The following is a 19,192-nucleotide window of genomic DNA, read 5'->3' on the forward strand; positions in this document are numbered from 1 at the left end:
GAATATTATCACATAAAGAGTGGCGTATCCAACATATAATATAGTATTCGTATGCGCCTCCCCCCCCCCTTTTTTTTTTTTTTTGGTGTTAAAGACAATCAGGCGGGGATTAATGATCATTACGATAAACATTATGAGGCTTACAAGTATTAGCCCCATGGTCTGCAAGGATATCGCCCCTTTCTTTATCAATAATACGCCACTGAAAACGCGCCTTTCACAAATATGAAGAAAAATTGTAAACGTAATGAAATTACATTATGTGAGAACAGTAGCGTAGCACGAGTCCCCTTCCCATCTAACGAGTCGTTAAAAAAAAACTAGAAAAAGCGAGAAAAAAAAAACAGAGAAAAGGAAGGATAAAGGGGAAATGACTGGACCACACCCTCTAATAAAAAGTCCTGTAAATTCGCAATTCATATTTGCCCCCCCCCTCCCTTCTTCCAAGTTGCCCCAATGGGTGGAGCCACGCTACGCCACTGACTGAGAAAGTTTGTCAGGATGATTGGACAGGCCTGTCTAGGTCGGACTGTGAATCACGAGGTCCGCGGTTCGAGTCCCGCCGAGGCACTAATTTTTTTGGCAAGACATTAATCTACATTTGCCACACTCAACCCAAGCGAGGTAAATGGGTGCCTGATAGGATTATTCCTTGAAATGCACTGTGCGCTGATAACGGCAGCCGGAGCTAAAGGTAGGGTAATAATTTCCAAAGCTCTTTGGAAGCGCAGAGAGTTGTTATTTCATAACGTATTATGCGCTATAGAAGAACTGAATATTTTCATTATTATCTCAATGACCGGCCAATATGACCGATACAGACAAAGATGCCTACATGTGTATAACCTTACACCTTCAAGAATGGAAAAAGAGTGCATTACTACTATATGGGAAGCCTAAATGTCAGAAATAAAGCTATACCATGCGAAAAGGCACAACATTTTCTGATAGATCTTAATCAGATAGAGGGCAACGGCACTCTTATAGGCTGCCCCATAATGGGGGGAAAGAAGAAGGCGAAACGAAAAAGGAAAAAATATGAAGAGAGAAGAAGGAAGAAAGGGAGAGTGGAAGAAGAGAGAAAGGAAATGAAATGAGCGAATGAGATGGATAGAGATCAAGAGAGGGGAGACGGAGAAGGTCATACATGTGAAGAGAGCGCCGAGTTGTGTTACAACCCACCCCATTTTCAAAACAGGGGAGCCTTTATTTATAATGGGAACATTAAAATAGTCGTAACTTGTTCCAATGATTGCAATTTTATGGAAACCGGTAACACTCCACCGAGCTGAGAAATGTCACAAAAGTTTATGAGGTTCTTATGGTTTATAAGACCCTTGATAAAACACATAAGATAAGATAATACTGTAAGAGATGAAAACAGACTAGAAGGATGAGTTTAAACAGCTTCTCCAAGACATCTCCTCGGCATCTCCACGACAACTTCACGTATTATAATAATTCGTGGAGATGTCGTGGTATAGTGTTTTATTCACGTGACTCTCAATCCAAGGGTCGAGGATTCAAATCCCATGCAGCCCGGCTCCAAATGTACTTTGGAAAGAAAGAAATCCACATTTGCCATTAGTGTGAGAGTGCCCCTAACCTCAGAAACTTTAAAGTAATTTGCTTACACACTTTTTTTTCCTTTCTTTTTCAATGAGAAATCTTTATTGTTAAAAATAATTGGATTATTCTTTTCTTGAAAATTCCTACAACCTTCTAACTCTTCCCATGCTTTGATCATTTCTAAATAGAACTTAGGTACTTTGAAACTTAATAACTTGGAATCATAGTTACACAAAAAAGATTTTTCTCCCACATTACCCGTTGGGTTTTTACAAAATTAGTCATTCGTATTACCCTCCTTCATTATAACCTTGATACAATATTAATCTCTTAATTCGATCTTTCCCATTCCATATAAATTCAAAACATATTTTCTGTATTTCCGATATGACCCACTTTGAAACCACTAGTGAAGCAAAAACGTAATTTAATTTACATAATGCATATGTTTTTGATAAATGAATTTTTCCAAACACCGTAAGGTCCCTCTTTTTCCACCATCCAAGAAGTCTTTCAATCTTGCTTAAAATCTCTTTTTAATTCAATTCCTTTCTTATTCTGACGTCTAACGCAAAATACACTCCCAAAATCTTAATTTCTTTAATCACATTCCCGAATGAAGTTTTTCTGATTTGTCTTTGTTTTTTCCCCAATTCCATTATATTGGTTTTTTCCGCTTTAACCCGTAAACCACTTAATTTCTTTAAAAAAGTATAGATCTCCTTTACTCTTTCGACAGATTCTTTATTTCTAACAAATATTGTCATGTCATCTGCATGTAAAACTTGTTTGACTTCAATTCCTCCAATATTAGCGCCTTCAATAATTGTATTTTCCTGCGGTACAACGTATAGCAGGAAAATGTTGTATATGCGGATCCGTTTAATGATTACGTAATGGGAGTGGCGAGACGCCACGATTCCGCGAAGCGGGATGGTTTGAATAACTTAGGCAGGTGTAAGTTATTGTTTTGAGAAGGAAAGGAATGTTCAGAAAGGCATAATAAGAGAGGGAAATGGGCGTGGTAGCCATTCTAGCTTTGTCAGACACTAGATACACGACACAAATTTCAAGTGGAAATTTTAATACAGAACAATAGTTTGGTGTTGGTTTTTGTAGGAGGTTTAGAGATTCAAATAGATTATTTTTATTGGGACGATTTGCCATTAGGTTTTTCCAGAGCATTTGCCTTATTTAGTTTATCTCTGGTTTTTTCAACCTAGGGAATCGGTCCGGGCGTGGGGAAAAAAGGCAAAGCCCCATGCAGGTTAGGGATCAAAATTAATATTTTATTCTATACAATGTCAGTATATATTGAGGTATGAACGTTGACGATTGAGATTGAAATTATGCAATGTTAACAATATTTACACTTGATATTTTCAAAATCAAGAATGAGTTTAAAAAATTGAAATTATTTTGATGTTCAAAATGATATAATAACAAAGATTGTTCATGATTGTTCAAAAAGATACAATTCGAATAAAAGCTGGCTTGGTCGGTCTGGCAGACTTTTCCATAAAGATTGTTATTGATGTAATCTGTGAGTCATTAACTGAGTAATGAAGGATGAGAATATACCCTCATCATTCCTCAGTACTGTAGCCAATATTTCAATAGCGACTCACCCACGCACACGCACACATATAAACACACACGCATGCACGCACCTTCTAAAATAGATCGCAGTCCTATATATATAGTCCAATATACTACTACTACTACTACTACTACTACTGTTAGTACTAAATACAATAATGGTAAAATAATGATAATAATGACAATAATGACAATAATAATAAGAGTGATAACAATAAAGATAATTAGTGATGATAATGATGATGATGATAGAGTTTTAATGATAATAAAAATATATTTTTTTTGTATTTCATGTTTTACTAATTCCCTTCATTTCGAACCAAGCATCATAAATTATGGTGGATCCTTATAAAGAAATATGAATTAATTCAAATGAACACAGGTCTAACAATCATTTTTTAAATATATCATTTAAAAAAATACATCACTCAAACGACTAGTATAGTCGATTTCTGATATGGAGAGTTTACAAACCATTATAAGAGATAACCGGAGATAAACAACGCTAACAAAAGAAAACAAAAGTAATGCACAGGGCTGGCACCTGGCCCACAAATGGAAAGGTGAAAAATCATTATAATGAAAACAACAATATTTTAAAAGATAATAATGATAACTATGAGCCTTACCAGTTTCAACGTTAACGACCACAGCGCATACAGTCTTTTTACCCTGATCTCCGGAATTGACTAGACTTTTGCACAATAAAATGCAATGGCTTAAAGCCATTACAGGTTATTCTAAGCAGTTTTGTTTAACTTGTTCCCATAGAAAATATTTATTATTCATGTTCACTGTCGCCTATTGTCACTTAATTGAATCCATATATGGAACAATTCAATTAAGTGACAATAAGCTAAAGTGAACATGAATAATAAATATACCATGTTCAACGTTAACGATCACAGCGCATACAGTCTTCTTACCCTGATCTCCGGAATTGACTAGACTTTTGCACAATAAAATGCAATGGCTTAAAGCCATTACAGGTTATTCTAAGCAGTTTTGTTTAACTTGTTCCCATAGAAAATATTTATTATTCATGTTCACTGTCGCCTATTGTCACTTAATTGAATTGTTCCATATATGGAACGATTCAATTAAGTGAAAATAAGCTAAAGTGAACATAAATAATAAATATACCACGTTCAACGTTAACGATCACAGCGCATACAGTCTTCTTACCCTGATCTCCGGAATTGACTAGACTTTTGCACAATAAAATGCAATGGCTTAAAGCTATTACAGGTTATTCTAAGCAGTTTTGTTTATCTTGATCCCATAGAAAATATTTATTACTCATGTTCACTGTCGTCTATTGTCATTTCATTGAATTGTTCCATTAAGGAACAATTCAATTAAGCGAAAATAAGCTAAAGTGAACATAAATAATATATATTTTCTATGGGAACAAGATAAACAAAACTGCTTAGTATAACCTTTGTATTTTATATTTTGAAGAAAAAAACAACAACATTATGCTGGCGTGTAAAACACACATTTGCACACGCCCTTCTACCCCCACACCCGTGTACACTCTCTCAGAAGCTGTCGAGTAATTCTATAAGTTCTTCACTCGGTATTCTTAATCCTTGGCGTCAGGATGTGTCTCTTCAGCGTACGTATTTCATGAGGAAGCCTTTTATTGTACACAAAATAAGTGGATTTTAAAAATTTGGAAATTTCGGCGATCCGCCTGATGATCTGGCGACATTTAATCCGGGAATTATTGAGTCCGATATATAGGGCTAGGGTTAAAGGGTTACAATTCGGGTTAAAGATCAGGATAGGGTTAGGATTAGATATCACTATTGGGTAGTTAGAAATTCGGTTAGTGTAGGATATTGACTGTGAAACAAGTTGTCATCGGAACAGTTTTCCAACAACTGATATATGGGGCAAAATGTTACTTCAAGGAGATAAAAGGGAGGTCTTCAAATTCTAGATTTTAAATTATAGTTTTGTTTAAGTTATTGCCTATATCCCTAATTTGAGTAGCAGGAAAGATATATAAAGGCATCAAGTAAAATACATGATAACACATTATAATCTCAATAAAAAATATTTTAAAAATTCTAAAATAAATAATGGCAATCATGACTGTCTTCTGGGGCAATTAATTGTTTGGGTCCGGGAATTATCTTGTCGTTTTAAAATGTTAAGATCTCGTTTAATCTGTTTGCTGGATCAGATCTACTACCCAATCGTGCTTACTGTGATAATTGGAACCGGTCTACCAGGTAGGTCTATAACATTTGTATTTCTGTCTAAGTTTAACTGACTACTAAATATGGCTCGGTCTTTACCTCTGATGTTATAATATTAGGAATCCTTTTATTCATAACCTTTTGAATTGTAGTGGTAAACTAAATTTTGCCAAAATAATAGCCGAATATATCTTTAAACAAGCATAAAGACCCGTGTGTCACTTCATGTTTAAAGGAGGCAACGCGTGACCCCCTTTTTACGAAATCTCTACAATCATACACAAACACAATGTCAAGATGAAGTGATTTAAAAAGTAATTTATAATTTATTTTCAGTGTAGAAGAATTGAAGCTTTTTGTCTGACTTGCACTCATTGGAATAACTCATTTTTCGTATGATTTCGGAGTACCAATAGTCTGTTAACCACTGTTAAACATAAAATTGTGCTTCATATTTTCAGAGCCCCCCCCCCCACACACACACACACTTTTTAAAAGATATATTGATGTACAAGTAAACAGTTCTAAGTAGTATAATTACCATTAATATCCAATTTGCACGTTTGAAATCATTCAATAAACAGGGTAGTTGGACATTTGTCTCTATATACAATCGCCAAAAAAAAAATCGGCATTATGCTCATTTCACCTTGCATTCTATTAAACATTTTAATCACCCCCCCCCCCCCCCCCAAGATAGTACACAGTTTGTTCTTCGCGAGTTCTTACCGCGGCGCCTCCCCCTCCCTCTTTCTCTCCTTCTCTTTCTCTCTCTCTCTCTCTCTCTCTCTCCACAGGTGTACATGCCCAGTCATGTCACGAAAGACTTGATGATGCGTCAACGAGATTCTTTCGACTCCGATGTCGAAGAAGTCTTCTTAGCAATGACTCGGTGATCGCGTCTGAGCGCGACCTAGCACCGTGGATTCCGAAAGGTTGTGGTATAAGAAACAGAAGACAGCAAGAAGTATGCAGCGTTCTCGGTAAATACAGAATCAGATATGTCGGATAAATTAACAGATTTACCCATTCAAGAGCTGGATATATAGCAATCAATTTACTTAAAATGAAATATTGATTAGAAAGAAGTACTTCTTCCAGTGCCAGATCCAGGATTCCATGTCCAGGATATGGATGCACTTCTAAGAAAAAATTCTGAAAAAAAAAACAAATTAAGAGTTATTGTCACATGTTACTTACTTCCTTGATAGAAAAAATACTCTACAAAATGGCTGTCGGGGCACCATTCAGGGGTGTATTTCTTGCTTTGTGTGCAATGTAAACGTTATACTTTGCTTCGCCCTCATTTTACCAATGTCTTTCCTGTCATTTCATTTATTTATTTTTATAAGTAACGATTTTTTTTTTTTGGAATTTTTTTTTCAGCGACGGAGAAACTGCAATCATATGAAACTCAGCCATCTACAGTGCCCCCAACAGCATCAACGCCACCTTCAGATGACAGAGACTGTAATGGTTCTCTTGCTCGGAGCGGTAATTTCACAGGTAATTAAAAGTCGTGTTGTGTTTTATGGGCACAAGTCGAAGCTATAGTCAGTGGTGTATCAAGACATGGACCTCATGTGGGACAAGCGAGGAAACAATTGGGGGGGGGGGGGCGGATATCACCTCCGACCATAACAATTTTGGGGTGAAGAAAAGGGGTGGAAAGGGAACTGATGGATTGAAAGTTTTCAATTTCAATTTATTCATGTTTCCAACACAACATTACAAATCAATTATAAGCATTCAAAACAATTTTTACGAGAAATACATGTTGGAAAACAGAGGGGTCCACTAAAAAGCAATGCTTGTACAAGTGTGTACACCTCAAATGATACTTAGGAATAATGAGTAAAACAATTATCAAGTCCGTAACTACGAAAGGAACTACAAAATGGGCGCTATACCAAAGCGCTTTACATTTTAAACTTGGAGGATATAAACATTAAATATTGATTGATTGAGTAATTGAGTGATATTCTCGATTTATTCCATTACTTTAGGAGATATTCATCTCTGGACTACGAAATGTAGCGGCTCCAATCGGTTCCCTTTTGACCAATTGCCGCCTGTCCCAGCCGATATAACCATGAATTTGAGTTTTCGGTTTTCTACTCGGTCGGTTGGCACTAGCCGCACTACCATTATCGCGCTAGCAGAACAATCTACATACCACGCGTATCAAAGAGCAGATGAACCACTCTACCACATATGTAAGATGATCAAAATGCTGGTGAAATTTTCGATTTATTTGAAATGTATTATTGTATCATTATATATCATTCAACATTCTAACGAATGACACTATTAAAGGCCCTCTTGATTTTCATTTCATTCATCGAGTAAAGCCTGCGTAGCCGCTGCCGCCACCGCCCCCCCCCCCCATATTATGTCAATTCCCATGTTCCGGTGGAGTCTTTTATGAACCTGCTGGTTATTAGCTTGAAAGGACTCAACTGTGCCCCCTCCCCCCCCCCCCTCCTGTTTATAAATATCTGGCTACACCGATGTTTGTTTAACGCTCGTGGCCAAGAGTACGCATTCATTTTATCTGTTTTTGTTTTGTTCTCCTAGATATAGGAGGACGTAATCATCTCATTTGTCGGTGTAAGGCTGCATGTGTGGTAGCTTCGAAACGCAACCCATCGTATGGACTGAGTAGCAACAGAACGCTGTCAATCCTCGTCACGTACGAGCAGGGAGTCATCAACGTGTTCGACGATCACAACTTAATCCCGTTCATGACATACACCGATCCCCACCCGCTCACTATTCGTTATGTTGCAATCTGTAGTTTCTACACCGAGAGAAGATTTGTCATTCACATCTGTGATTCGTTTTAATGGCCCGGTCACACTATTTCGTAAAGCAGTAACATATGCCGACCGCCGACGTATGTGAATTTTCACCAACACGCTAGTGCGCGTTGACATAAGTTAGGAGCAGGTTTGGTATAAGTTGTATACGTTAAAAGCACGCTGATATAAGCTGACATACGTTGTTGTACGCAGAGGTTGAAATAAATTGTTGTGCATGCTCAAAATTTGTGGGCGTATGCCGACGTCCTCTTTATTGGTTAGGTAACGTTATAGGCATATACGTTACACATAAGCTAGACACGCTTTAAATAGGTTAGAGGTAGGTACCTCATACGCGACATACGTTGGCATGACGGTATACCATACACTCGTACAGCTAACTTATTGATAACCTATGAGTAACTTACTTCTAGCCTATATATCTATTATATCTGACGTATCTGCAACACATATTGACGTATTCAGATGTTTTCGACGTATGTCTGACGACGGAGTAACGTCTTGAACGTGTTTCTACCGTACAACTGGCGTAGTATAGGCGTTTTTCAAATTGTAAGCATGTAAAGTAATTTACTGAAGTTACTTGTCATGTTAAAGTAAGATCTTTCATTCATAATTAATCTTAATTTTCTAATATGAAAGCAGGAAATTTACACGAAACTTAATTACACATAATTATAAAAAGACTCTAATCCGTTTCGTTGACGATGAGCCATCTACAAAGAAGACGAAAGACTTGATGTTTGGCTGATTGTCAACGAAATGGAGTTAAGACGTTTGTCAACTCTGTTTGTTGCTACGTCAGACGGCCAATGAAAACGAATTCGTTTTATCATTATTTTAAACAAACAGAACTTTGTTTTTCCAGGCTCATGTTTCCTGATTGAGGTGTCATAAAGGGCAGAAAATGAACTTTCTAGAAATGTGATTTTTTTCTTTTTCTTTGAAATTTAGACACCGCCCGCCGAATGACTTTTTGGTTTGCTCTCTTCAAATTTGTGTTAATCACTCATGCGTGAAATATGCATCATATGAGTTGCATCAAAATGAAAGAGGAGGATCTAAGCTTTACAAATATGTGTCATTTATTGATTATAATTGTGAGTAAGTTATGATAAAACATCGATAATTCTCGGTTTCGTTTTTTTCTGGGACGCACTGTATAGCCAACAATGTCAAAGTGGTACCCGTTGGTCCCCCATGATCCCCCTTTTTTTTCTTATGTTAATCGCGCGCTAATTTTATGAGATATCCACCTGCCAGTGTTTTTTTTCAGGCCCCGGGTTGAATTTTTGGGGAAATTCTTTGCAATCGTCTTTTTAGTTCTCGAAGAACGAAACCGAATTTCCTCCAGTTATATTTCTTTAGATACGCACAACTAGATTTGTTTACATCACTGAAAGGAATTCTCTTTATCTTTCTTATGATTTTTTTTTCTCTTATCCTCAAGCGAGGTTTTTATTTCCATAATTTCAATACATATTTACTAAAATAATTGAATGATTTTAGTGAAACATAACATAGGATAAAAATTAAAGTATATTCATTATTAAACAATCCTTTCAACTTAGTATTATTTTCTTCGCTAACACATTCATATCTTAAAATAATCTTAGCAACGACTTGAATTTAAAATGTATGTGGGTAATAAACAGAACCATTATTAACGTAACATTTATAAATTGCATATTGCGCATAATTTAAAATAATATTCAGGAGAGAATATTTTTTGTTTCCAATGTCCTTACCTACAACTAATATCTTTTGGTCTATTTGTATTTCTTTTTGGAAAAGGTTAAATATCAAATTACATATTATTTTCCAAAACAAAGTCACTTCCTTGGAATATAACATAAAATGAAAAGTAGAGTCATTCAGCTTTCTTTTGAGGCAATAAACCTATGAGTCCATTTATTTATTTATCCTATTCTCTTGAATAATTCCACTGTGTAAAAATGATTTATATCCGTGTTTTCATATGAATATGTCATTGTACATTTGCTACTTTGTATTATCTATCGGTGTATATTATTCTCTTTTGTATATTGTTCACGTGCTTTATGTAATCACAACAACTGAATATCAAAATGGACCAATAAAATTTATCTAAATCTGAATCTGAATCTGAATCACCTGGACCCCACCAACGGCCCTTAAGCGAAGAGAGAAAAAAAAGAAAAGAGAAAGAAAGAATGAGTGACCTGCAAGTGTCACAAATAAGGTGTCAAAATATGCTCATCTGACCGTAATTAAATGCCTAAAACCCCTGAGCTTATGGGGGCTCCGTCCCCTGGTCCCCACCTACGGCCCTTAGGCGAAGAGAGAAAAAAAGAAAAAGAGAAAGAAAGAATGAGTGACCTGCAAGTGTCACAAATAAGGTGTCAAAATATGCTCATCTGACCGTAATTAAATGCCTAAAACCCCTGTGCCTACGGGGCTCCGTCCCCAGGACCCCACTAAGGGTGGTCACTGAATGCTCATCTGATTGTAATTAAATGCCTAAATCCCCTGAGCTTAGGGGAGCTCTGCCCCCTCGATTCCACCAAGGGCCCTTAGGCGGCCCCTGGATACTTATTTGACCCTAATTAATTACCTCAAACATCTGTATCTGGTTGATTTTTCTTCTGCCCTCCAAATGTTTTTGCTCAATACGCCACTGCCCCTGGAAGGTGAGCCCCCTGGAATACCTCCCCCAATCCCAACCTGCTTCCGGCGCGCCTGTTCCTTTGTTTTCTTAGGGGCCCCAGTTGGAATTTGAAATTCTTTTCTAGTCCATGCATACATATTTTCTCTTTTTATCAGTGAAACTTTCACACGACCGATACACCTGTGTATTCTTTGGAGCCTCGATTGGAATGTGAGGTAATCCCCTTTTCAAACTTTCGGTTCACTTTTTGAATGGAGGCAATAATTGAAATTTGAATAAAAACGAGTCAATATCGTCAGGGCGCTATAATCCCCCCACTTTACGGTAAAAAAAAAACCACCTATCCCCCGTTTCCACCCAATGTACGTATGTGTGCGTGCTGGCGCGTACACAGAGGGTTTTGGGGGGGTTAACCCCCCCCCCTCAATTTGTTTATGTGTATGCTTGGGAGGAACCCCCCTCTTAATTAATATACTACTACTACTACTACTACTAAATACAATAGTGGTAATAATAATAATTATGCTAATAATAATGATAATAATGACAATAATGATAATGATAATGATAACAATAAAGATAATAAGTGATGATAATGATGATGCTGATGATGATGGTAGAGTTTTAATGATAATAATAATATAACTTTTTTGTATTTCATGTTTTACTAATCCCCTGCATTTCGAACCAAGCATCATAAATTATGATGGATCCTTACAATGGAATATAAATTAATTCAAATGAACACATGTCTAACAATCATTTTAAAAATATATCATTAAAAAATACATATCACTCAAACGACTAGTAGTCGATTTCTGAGTTTACATACCATTATAAGAGATAACCAGAGATAAACAACGCTCATCAGAAGAAAACAAAAGTAATGCACAGGGCTGGCACCTGGCCAACAAATGGAAAGGTGACAAATCATTATAATAAAAATAACAATATTTTAAAAGATAATAATGACAACTATACGGCTTACCAGGTTCGACGTTAACCCGATCCCTGGAGTTGGTCCCTGGACTTTTGCACAATAAAATGTAATGGCTTTCCAGTATATGGAACAAGTCAATTAAGTGAAAATAGGCGACAGTGAACATGAATAATAAATATTTTCTATGGGAACAAGATAAACAAAACTGCTTAGTATAACCTTTGTATTTGTATTTTTAAAGAAAAACAAACACCGTTATACTGGGGGGTAAAACACACATTTGCTCACGTCCTTCCACCCCCACACCCGTACACACTCTCTCAAAATTTGTCGATTAATTGTATTAGTGCTTCACTCGGTATTCTAGATCTTTGGCGTCAGGATGTGTCTCTTCAGCGTACGTATTTTCATGAGGAAGCCTTTACTGTACACAAGAATAAGTGAATTTTAGAAATTTAGAAATTTCGGCAATCCGCCTGATGATCTGGCGACATTTAATCCGGGAATTATTGAGTCCGATATATAGGGCTAGGGTTAAAGGGTTACAATTCGGGTTAAAGATAAGGATAGGGTTAGGATTAGATATCACTATTGGGTAGTTAGAAATTCGGTTAGTGTAGGATATTGACTGTGAAACAAGTTGTCATCGGAACAGTTTTCCAACAACTGATATATGGGGCAAAATGTTATTTCAAGGAGATAAATGGGAGGTCTTCTTGTTCCAATCAATTCATTTAAATATCAGCGTCTTTTTGTATTGAATATTATTGTTTGATAAATTGATTAAATATTTCAGCATATATTTATCTTTTTTTTCGAGTCTTAAAAAAAAAACACGGCTATGTAACGATTTTCTCATAAACATTGCCTCTCACCCAAATTCTAGATTTTAAATTATAGTTTTGTCTAAGTTATTGCCTATATCCCTAATTTGAGTAGTAACGACATGCAGGAAAGATATATAAAGGCATCAAGTAAAATACATGATAACACATTATAATCTCAATAAAAAAATCTAAAATAAATAATGACAATCATGACTGGCTTCTGGGGCAATTTAATGTTTGGGTCCGGGAATTATCTTGTCGTTTTGAAATGTAAATTTCTCGTTCAATCTGTTTGCTGGATCAGATCTACTACCCAATCGTGCTTACTGTGATAATTGGAACCAGTCTACCAGGTAGGTCTATAACATTTGTATTTCTTTCTCAGTTTTGTTGACTACTAAATATGGCTTGGTCTTTACCTCTGATGTTATACAATTATGAATCCTTTTAATAATAACCTTTTGAATTGAAGTGTTAAACTAAATTTTGCCAAAATAATTGCCGAATATATCTTAAAACAAGCAGAAAGACCCATGTGTCACTTCATGTTTAAATGGGGCAACGCGTGACCCTCTTTTTCTACGAAATCTCTAACAATCATACACAAACGCAATGTCAAGATGAAATTATTAAAAAAGTAATTGAAGATTTATTTGTCAGTGTAGTAGAATTGAAGCTCTTTCTCTGACTTGCACTCATTGGAATAACTCGTTATTGTACGATTTCGGAGTACCAATAGTCTGTTGACCACTGTTAAACATAAAATTATGCTTCATATTTTCAGAGCCCCCCACCCCCCCCCCTCTCACACACACACACACACACACACACACACACACACACACACTTTTTAAAAGATATATTGATATACATGTAAACAGTTCTAAGTAGTATAATTACCATTACTATCCACTTTGCACGTTTGAAATCATTCAATAAACAGGGCAGTTGGGCATATGTCTCCATATAAAATCGCCCCCCCCCCCAAAAAAAAAAAAAAAAAAAAAAATCGGTATTCTACTCAATCGCACCTTGCATTCTATTAAACATTTTAATCACCCCCCCCCCCCCCCCGCCCAAGATAGTACACAGTTTGTTCTTCGCAAGTTCTTACCGCGGCGCCTCCCTCTTCCTCTTTCTCTCCTTCTCTTTCTCTCTCTCTCTCTCTCTCTTTCTCTCTCTCTCTCTCTCTCTCTCTCTCTCTCTCTCCACAGGTGTACATGCCCAGTCATGTCACGAAAGACTTGATGATACGTCAACAAGATTCTTACGACTCCGATGTCGAAGAAGTCTTCTTAGCAATGACTCGGTGATCGCGTCTGAGCGTGACCTAGCACCGTGGATTCCGGAAGGTTGTGGTATAAGAAACAGAAGACAGCAAGAATTGTGCAGCGTTCTCGGTAAATACAGAATCAGATATGTCGGATAAATTAACAGATTTACCCATTCAAGAGCTTGATGTATAGCAATCAATTTACTTAAAACGTAATATTGATTAGAAAGAAGTACTTTTTCCAGTGCCAGACCCAGGATTCCCTGTCCAGGGTATGAATGCACTTCTCAGAAAACATTCTGGGAAAAATAATAAAGAGTTATTGTCACATGTTACTTACTCCCTTGATAGAAAACAAACTCTATAAAATGGCTGTCGGGGCACCATTCAGGAGCGTATTTCTTGCTTTGTGTGCAATGTAAACGTTATACTTTGCTTCGCCCTCATTTTACCAATGTCTTTCCTGTCATTTCATTTTATTTTTTTTATAAATAACGATTTTTTTTAAAATTTTTTTTGATTTTTTTTTTTATAAATAACGAGTTTTTTTTTTGAGTTTTTTTTGTTTATTTTTTTCAGCGACGGAGAAACCACAATCATATGAAACTCAGCCATCTACAGTGCCCCCAACAGCACCAACGCCAACTACAGATGACAGAGACTGTAATGGTTCTCTTGCTCGGAGCGGTAATTTCACAGGTAATTAAAGTCATGTTGTGTTTTATGGGCACAAGTCGAAGCTATAGTCAGTGGCGGTTCAAGACATGGACCTCGGGAGGGACAAGGGAGGATACAATGGAGGGGGCGGATATCACCCCCGACCATAAAATATTTTGGGGGAAAAAAAGGGGGGGAAGGGAACTGATGGATTGGAAGTTTTCAATTTCAATTCAATTTCAATTTCAATTTATTCATGTTTCCAACACAGCATTACAAATCAATTATAAGCATTTAAAACAATTTTTACGAGAAATACATGTTGGAAAATAGAGGGATCCACCATAAAGCAATGCTTGTACAAGTGTGAACATCTCAAATAATACTTAGAAATAATGAGTAAAAAAATTAACTACGAAAGGAACTACAAAATATAGGCGCTATACCAAAGCGCTTTACATTTTAAACTTGGAGGATATAAACATCATACAGAACAAGTCGTTTGCTTTGTGTTTGTAGAGCATTTATAATTGATTGATTGATTGATTGATTGATTGATTGATTGATTGATTGAGTAATTGAGTGATATTCTCGATTCATTCCATTACTTTAGGAGATATCCATCTCCAGACTACGCGATGTAATCATGTAGGAAAGCGGCTCCCTTTTGACCAATTGCCGCCTGTCCCAGCCGATATAACCATGAATTTGAGTTTTCGGTTTTCTACTTGGTCGGTTGGCACTAGCCGCACTACCATTATCGCGCTAGCAGAACAATCTACATACCACACGGTTCAAAGAGCAGATGAACCACTCTACCACATATGTAAGATGATCAAAATGTTGGTGAAATTATCGATTTATTTAAAATGTATTAATGTATCATTATATATCATTCAAAATTAATGATAGCAACCAAATATTTCGAGACTTCGATCGTTTGTGTTAGTCTCGGGTGTTGCATTACGAAATCCTGTCATAGCATTTTGATAGGATTTTGAACACGGACACGACATAAAAAAATATAACGATACCAACTTTTTGCACAAATAATGGTTGTCCGAATTTGATAGAAATAAGGTCATCCTACCCCACCCACAACAACGCCTATGTGGAAGTCGTTAGATACAAAGTTCAAATGTTCATTTTGTAAGTTCTGTATATTCGCCCCCGAAATTAGTAATTTTATGATTAACAGGAATCTACTATCTACAGTCAAAGGCCTTGGCGTAGATACAGGGGTGTGGGTCATAGGATCCCCAATCAAATGGCTAAAATCCCCAAGAAAAAACAAAAGATAGCGGGAATAAGAAGGAAAGAAGACGCTGCGACACCTCCCACACCCTTCTCTAACGAATGCCAATGGCCCTCTTGATTTTCATTTCATCCATCGAGTAAAGCCTGTGTAGCCGCCGCCGCCCCCTCCCCCACCTTTTACGTTGGAATCGTTTATGGACCTGTTGGTTATTGGCTTGAAAGGACTCAACTGTGCTCCCCTGTTTATAAATGTCTTGCTTCACCGATGATTGTTTAATGCTTGTGGCCAAGAATACTCATTCATTTTATCTGTTTTTGTTTTGTTCTCGTAGATATAGGAGGACGTAATCATTTCATTTGTCGATGTAAGGCTGCTTGTGTGGTAGCTTCGCAACGCAACCCATCTTATGGACGGAGTAGCAACAGAACGCTGTCAATCCTCGTCACGTACGAGCAGGGAGTCATCAACGTGTTCGACGATCACAACTTAATCCCGTTCATGACATACACAGATCCCCACCCGCTCACTATTCGTCATGTTGCAATTTGTAGATTATCTACCGAGGGAAGATTTGTTATTCACATCTGTGATTCGTATTAATGCGGGACTGCACTACTTGCGCCCTCTATGTAGCCAAAAATGCCTAAGCGGTACCGTTGGTCCCCCATGATCCCCTTTTTCCTATGTTAATCGAGAGCTTATTTGATGAGATAAACACCTGCCAGTGTTTTTTCAGGCCCCGAGTTTATTTTTTGGGAAATTCTTTGCAATCGTCTTTTTAGTTCTTACAGAACGAAACCAAATTTTCTCCAGTTATATTTCTTTAGAATACGCACAACTAAATTTGTTTACATCACTAAAATGAATCCTCTTTATCTTTTCTTATGATATTCCATTTGACCATCAAAGTAGAACGATACAACCAGCAATATCAGAATCGATTTGCGCACGAGGGTTGGATCCATTTATCAAAACATGAAATTCGTTTTAAGATCGAGTTGCTTTCATTTGATTCGTTTTTTTCTTATTATGGACTTTTATCTCAATATAAAGTTGGATAAAGATTAAAGAAAAATCTTCCCTTCTTCCCCCCCCCCCCCATTTTTTCCTTCTTCCTCTTTATTTTCTTTCTTTTTCCTTCCTTCTCTCTCTCTCTCTCTCTCTCTCTCTCTCTTTTTGCTGAGGGGTGGGGTGGGGAGGCAAGTGCCTTTACGCCCCACCCCCCTCCATCCACAACTTGTTGGCGGGAAAATCGTAACTGATATCCTTCTTTTCTATTCTTCTTTCTCTTCGTTTTCTTTCCCTTTCCCTACCATTCCTTCTCGACCCCCTCTCTCATTTGTTTGCGGGGGGGGGGAGGGCAAGGAGGCAACAGCCTGGGAGGCATGGTCTCCACCTCGATCTCCTTCTTTTCCCCTTTTCTTTTCTTCTTTTTATTCTTCTTTTTTTCCTCTTCTTTTCTCTTTCCCTTTCCCTTTTTTTTTCCTTCTCGATCCCCAGATGGAATGTGAATTTTTTCCTAGTTTATTTATACACATGTCATCTATTTATAAGTAGTATGTTCACACGATCGATAGATCTGAGTATAGGCGCCGGCAGTGGGGGCAGGGGGGCAGGGGATGGGGCAGGGGGCGCCCCCCCCCCAAAAAAAAACCCCCACCCCACCCCTCGAAAAGTAATCAGCAGTAAAGGAGTAAAAATGGTTTGTACTTTTTAACCAAAAAGAAAATGAAAAAATAATAAACCCTGAATTGAATCTCATGAAAATTATATTCCATTCAAAGGAAAGGAAAGTACACAGGAATTAAATTTCCTAAACATTACGCATGCTTCTTAATTAATCAATGGAGGATTTTATAATAGCGATACGCGCATATCGTGGACATATTGAGGAGTGGAAAGCGTGTTTGTTTTGTATTATAGGGTGAGAAGACATGAGCTCCTGAACACTGGCGTACATATGGGGATAGGGTAAGTTGCCCCCCAAATACAATTTAAACGTGGTTTATTTCTAATTCGATACCAGTGATTTTACAAATTTTGCTAAAATGACATGATTTTGGGGGATTTTTTCTCATATTTTGGGTAAATTATACTTTTTATGTGTTGGTTAGAAAATTAAAATTCTCAAATTAACGGCAGTCGGGTGAAAAAAAACATACTTATTTAGGATCCTTCATGACAGAGCCTGCAGAGAGGCGGGGCTCGGGGGCTAGAGTCCCCCTCACTCTTTTGAAAAAGTATGTTAAAGAGAAAAAAAAAGAAAAGGGGAAGGAAAGAATGAGTGACGTGCCAGTGTCACAAATGAGGTATCAAAATATGCTCATTTGACGGTAATTAAATGCCTAAAACCCCTGAGCTTACGGTGGCTCCGCCCCCTAGACCCCACTAAGGTGGGGCCCTGGATGTTAAGCTGACCGTAATTAAATTCCTAAAACTCTTTGGCTTCCGGGGGCTCTGCCCCCTGGACCCCTGCGAGTGCCCTTAGGCGGGCCACTGGATGTTCATCTGTCCGTATATAAATGCCTAAACCCCCAAAACTTACGGGGCTCCGCCACCTGGCATAGCCCGTTGTTGTTCTTAGATTAGGTTTCAACGCAATTCAGTCACAAAAATATTGACTATTTATGCCACGCCAATTCACGCTCCACTCGCCTCGCTCGCTACGCTCTACCCGATCGTTAATAGTTTGAAAGACGTTCCGCGGGGCCTGCATGTAACATGTAAGAATGGTTGTGATGCAGATTTTGCTGATGCCCCCTAAACGTACTTGCTCATTACGCCACTGTCCCTGGAAGGTGAGCCCCCTTGAATATTTGCCCCCCCCCCCCACCCCCATCCCAAACTACTTCTGGCGCGCGTGCACCTGTGTATTCTTTGGGGCCCCAGTTGGAATTTGAAATTCTCTCCTAGTCCATGCATACACATTTCCTCTATTTATCAGTGAAACGTTCACACGATCGACGCACCTGTCTTTCTTTGGGGCCTCGATTGGAATGTGAAGTAATTTCTTCAAAATAAATCCCCTTTTCAAACTTTCGGTTCACTTTATGAATGGAGGCAATAAATGAAATGTAAATCAAAACGAGTCAATATTGTAGAGGTGTCGTGATCGAGTGGATATTTCAGCGGACTGTGGATCACAAGGTCCGCGGTTCAAGTCCCACCGCGGCACTAATGTCCTTTGGCAAGACATTGATCTACATTTGCCACTCTCCACCCAGGTGTTAAATGGGTACCCGGTAGGATGCGAAAGCTAATGTGGTTTGATTAGCAATGGCGCTTGTAAAATGGCGACTGGCTGGAATGCTTCCCAGTGAGTGGATAATATGCATACCTTGTGTGCGGGTAAGCATGAGTCCGATGACCGGAGTAATAATATATATCTGTAAA

The sequence above is a fragment of the Strongylocentrotus purpuratus genome, unplaced genomic scaffold, assembly GCF_000002235.5.
Source record: "Strongylocentrotus purpuratus isolate Spur 01 unplaced genomic scaffold, Spur_5.0 spur5_scaffold_9, whole genome shotgun sequence".
Classification (NCBI taxonomy): Eukaryota; Metazoa; Echinodermata; class Echinoidea; order Camarodonta; family Strongylocentrotidae; genus Strongylocentrotus; species Strongylocentrotus purpuratus.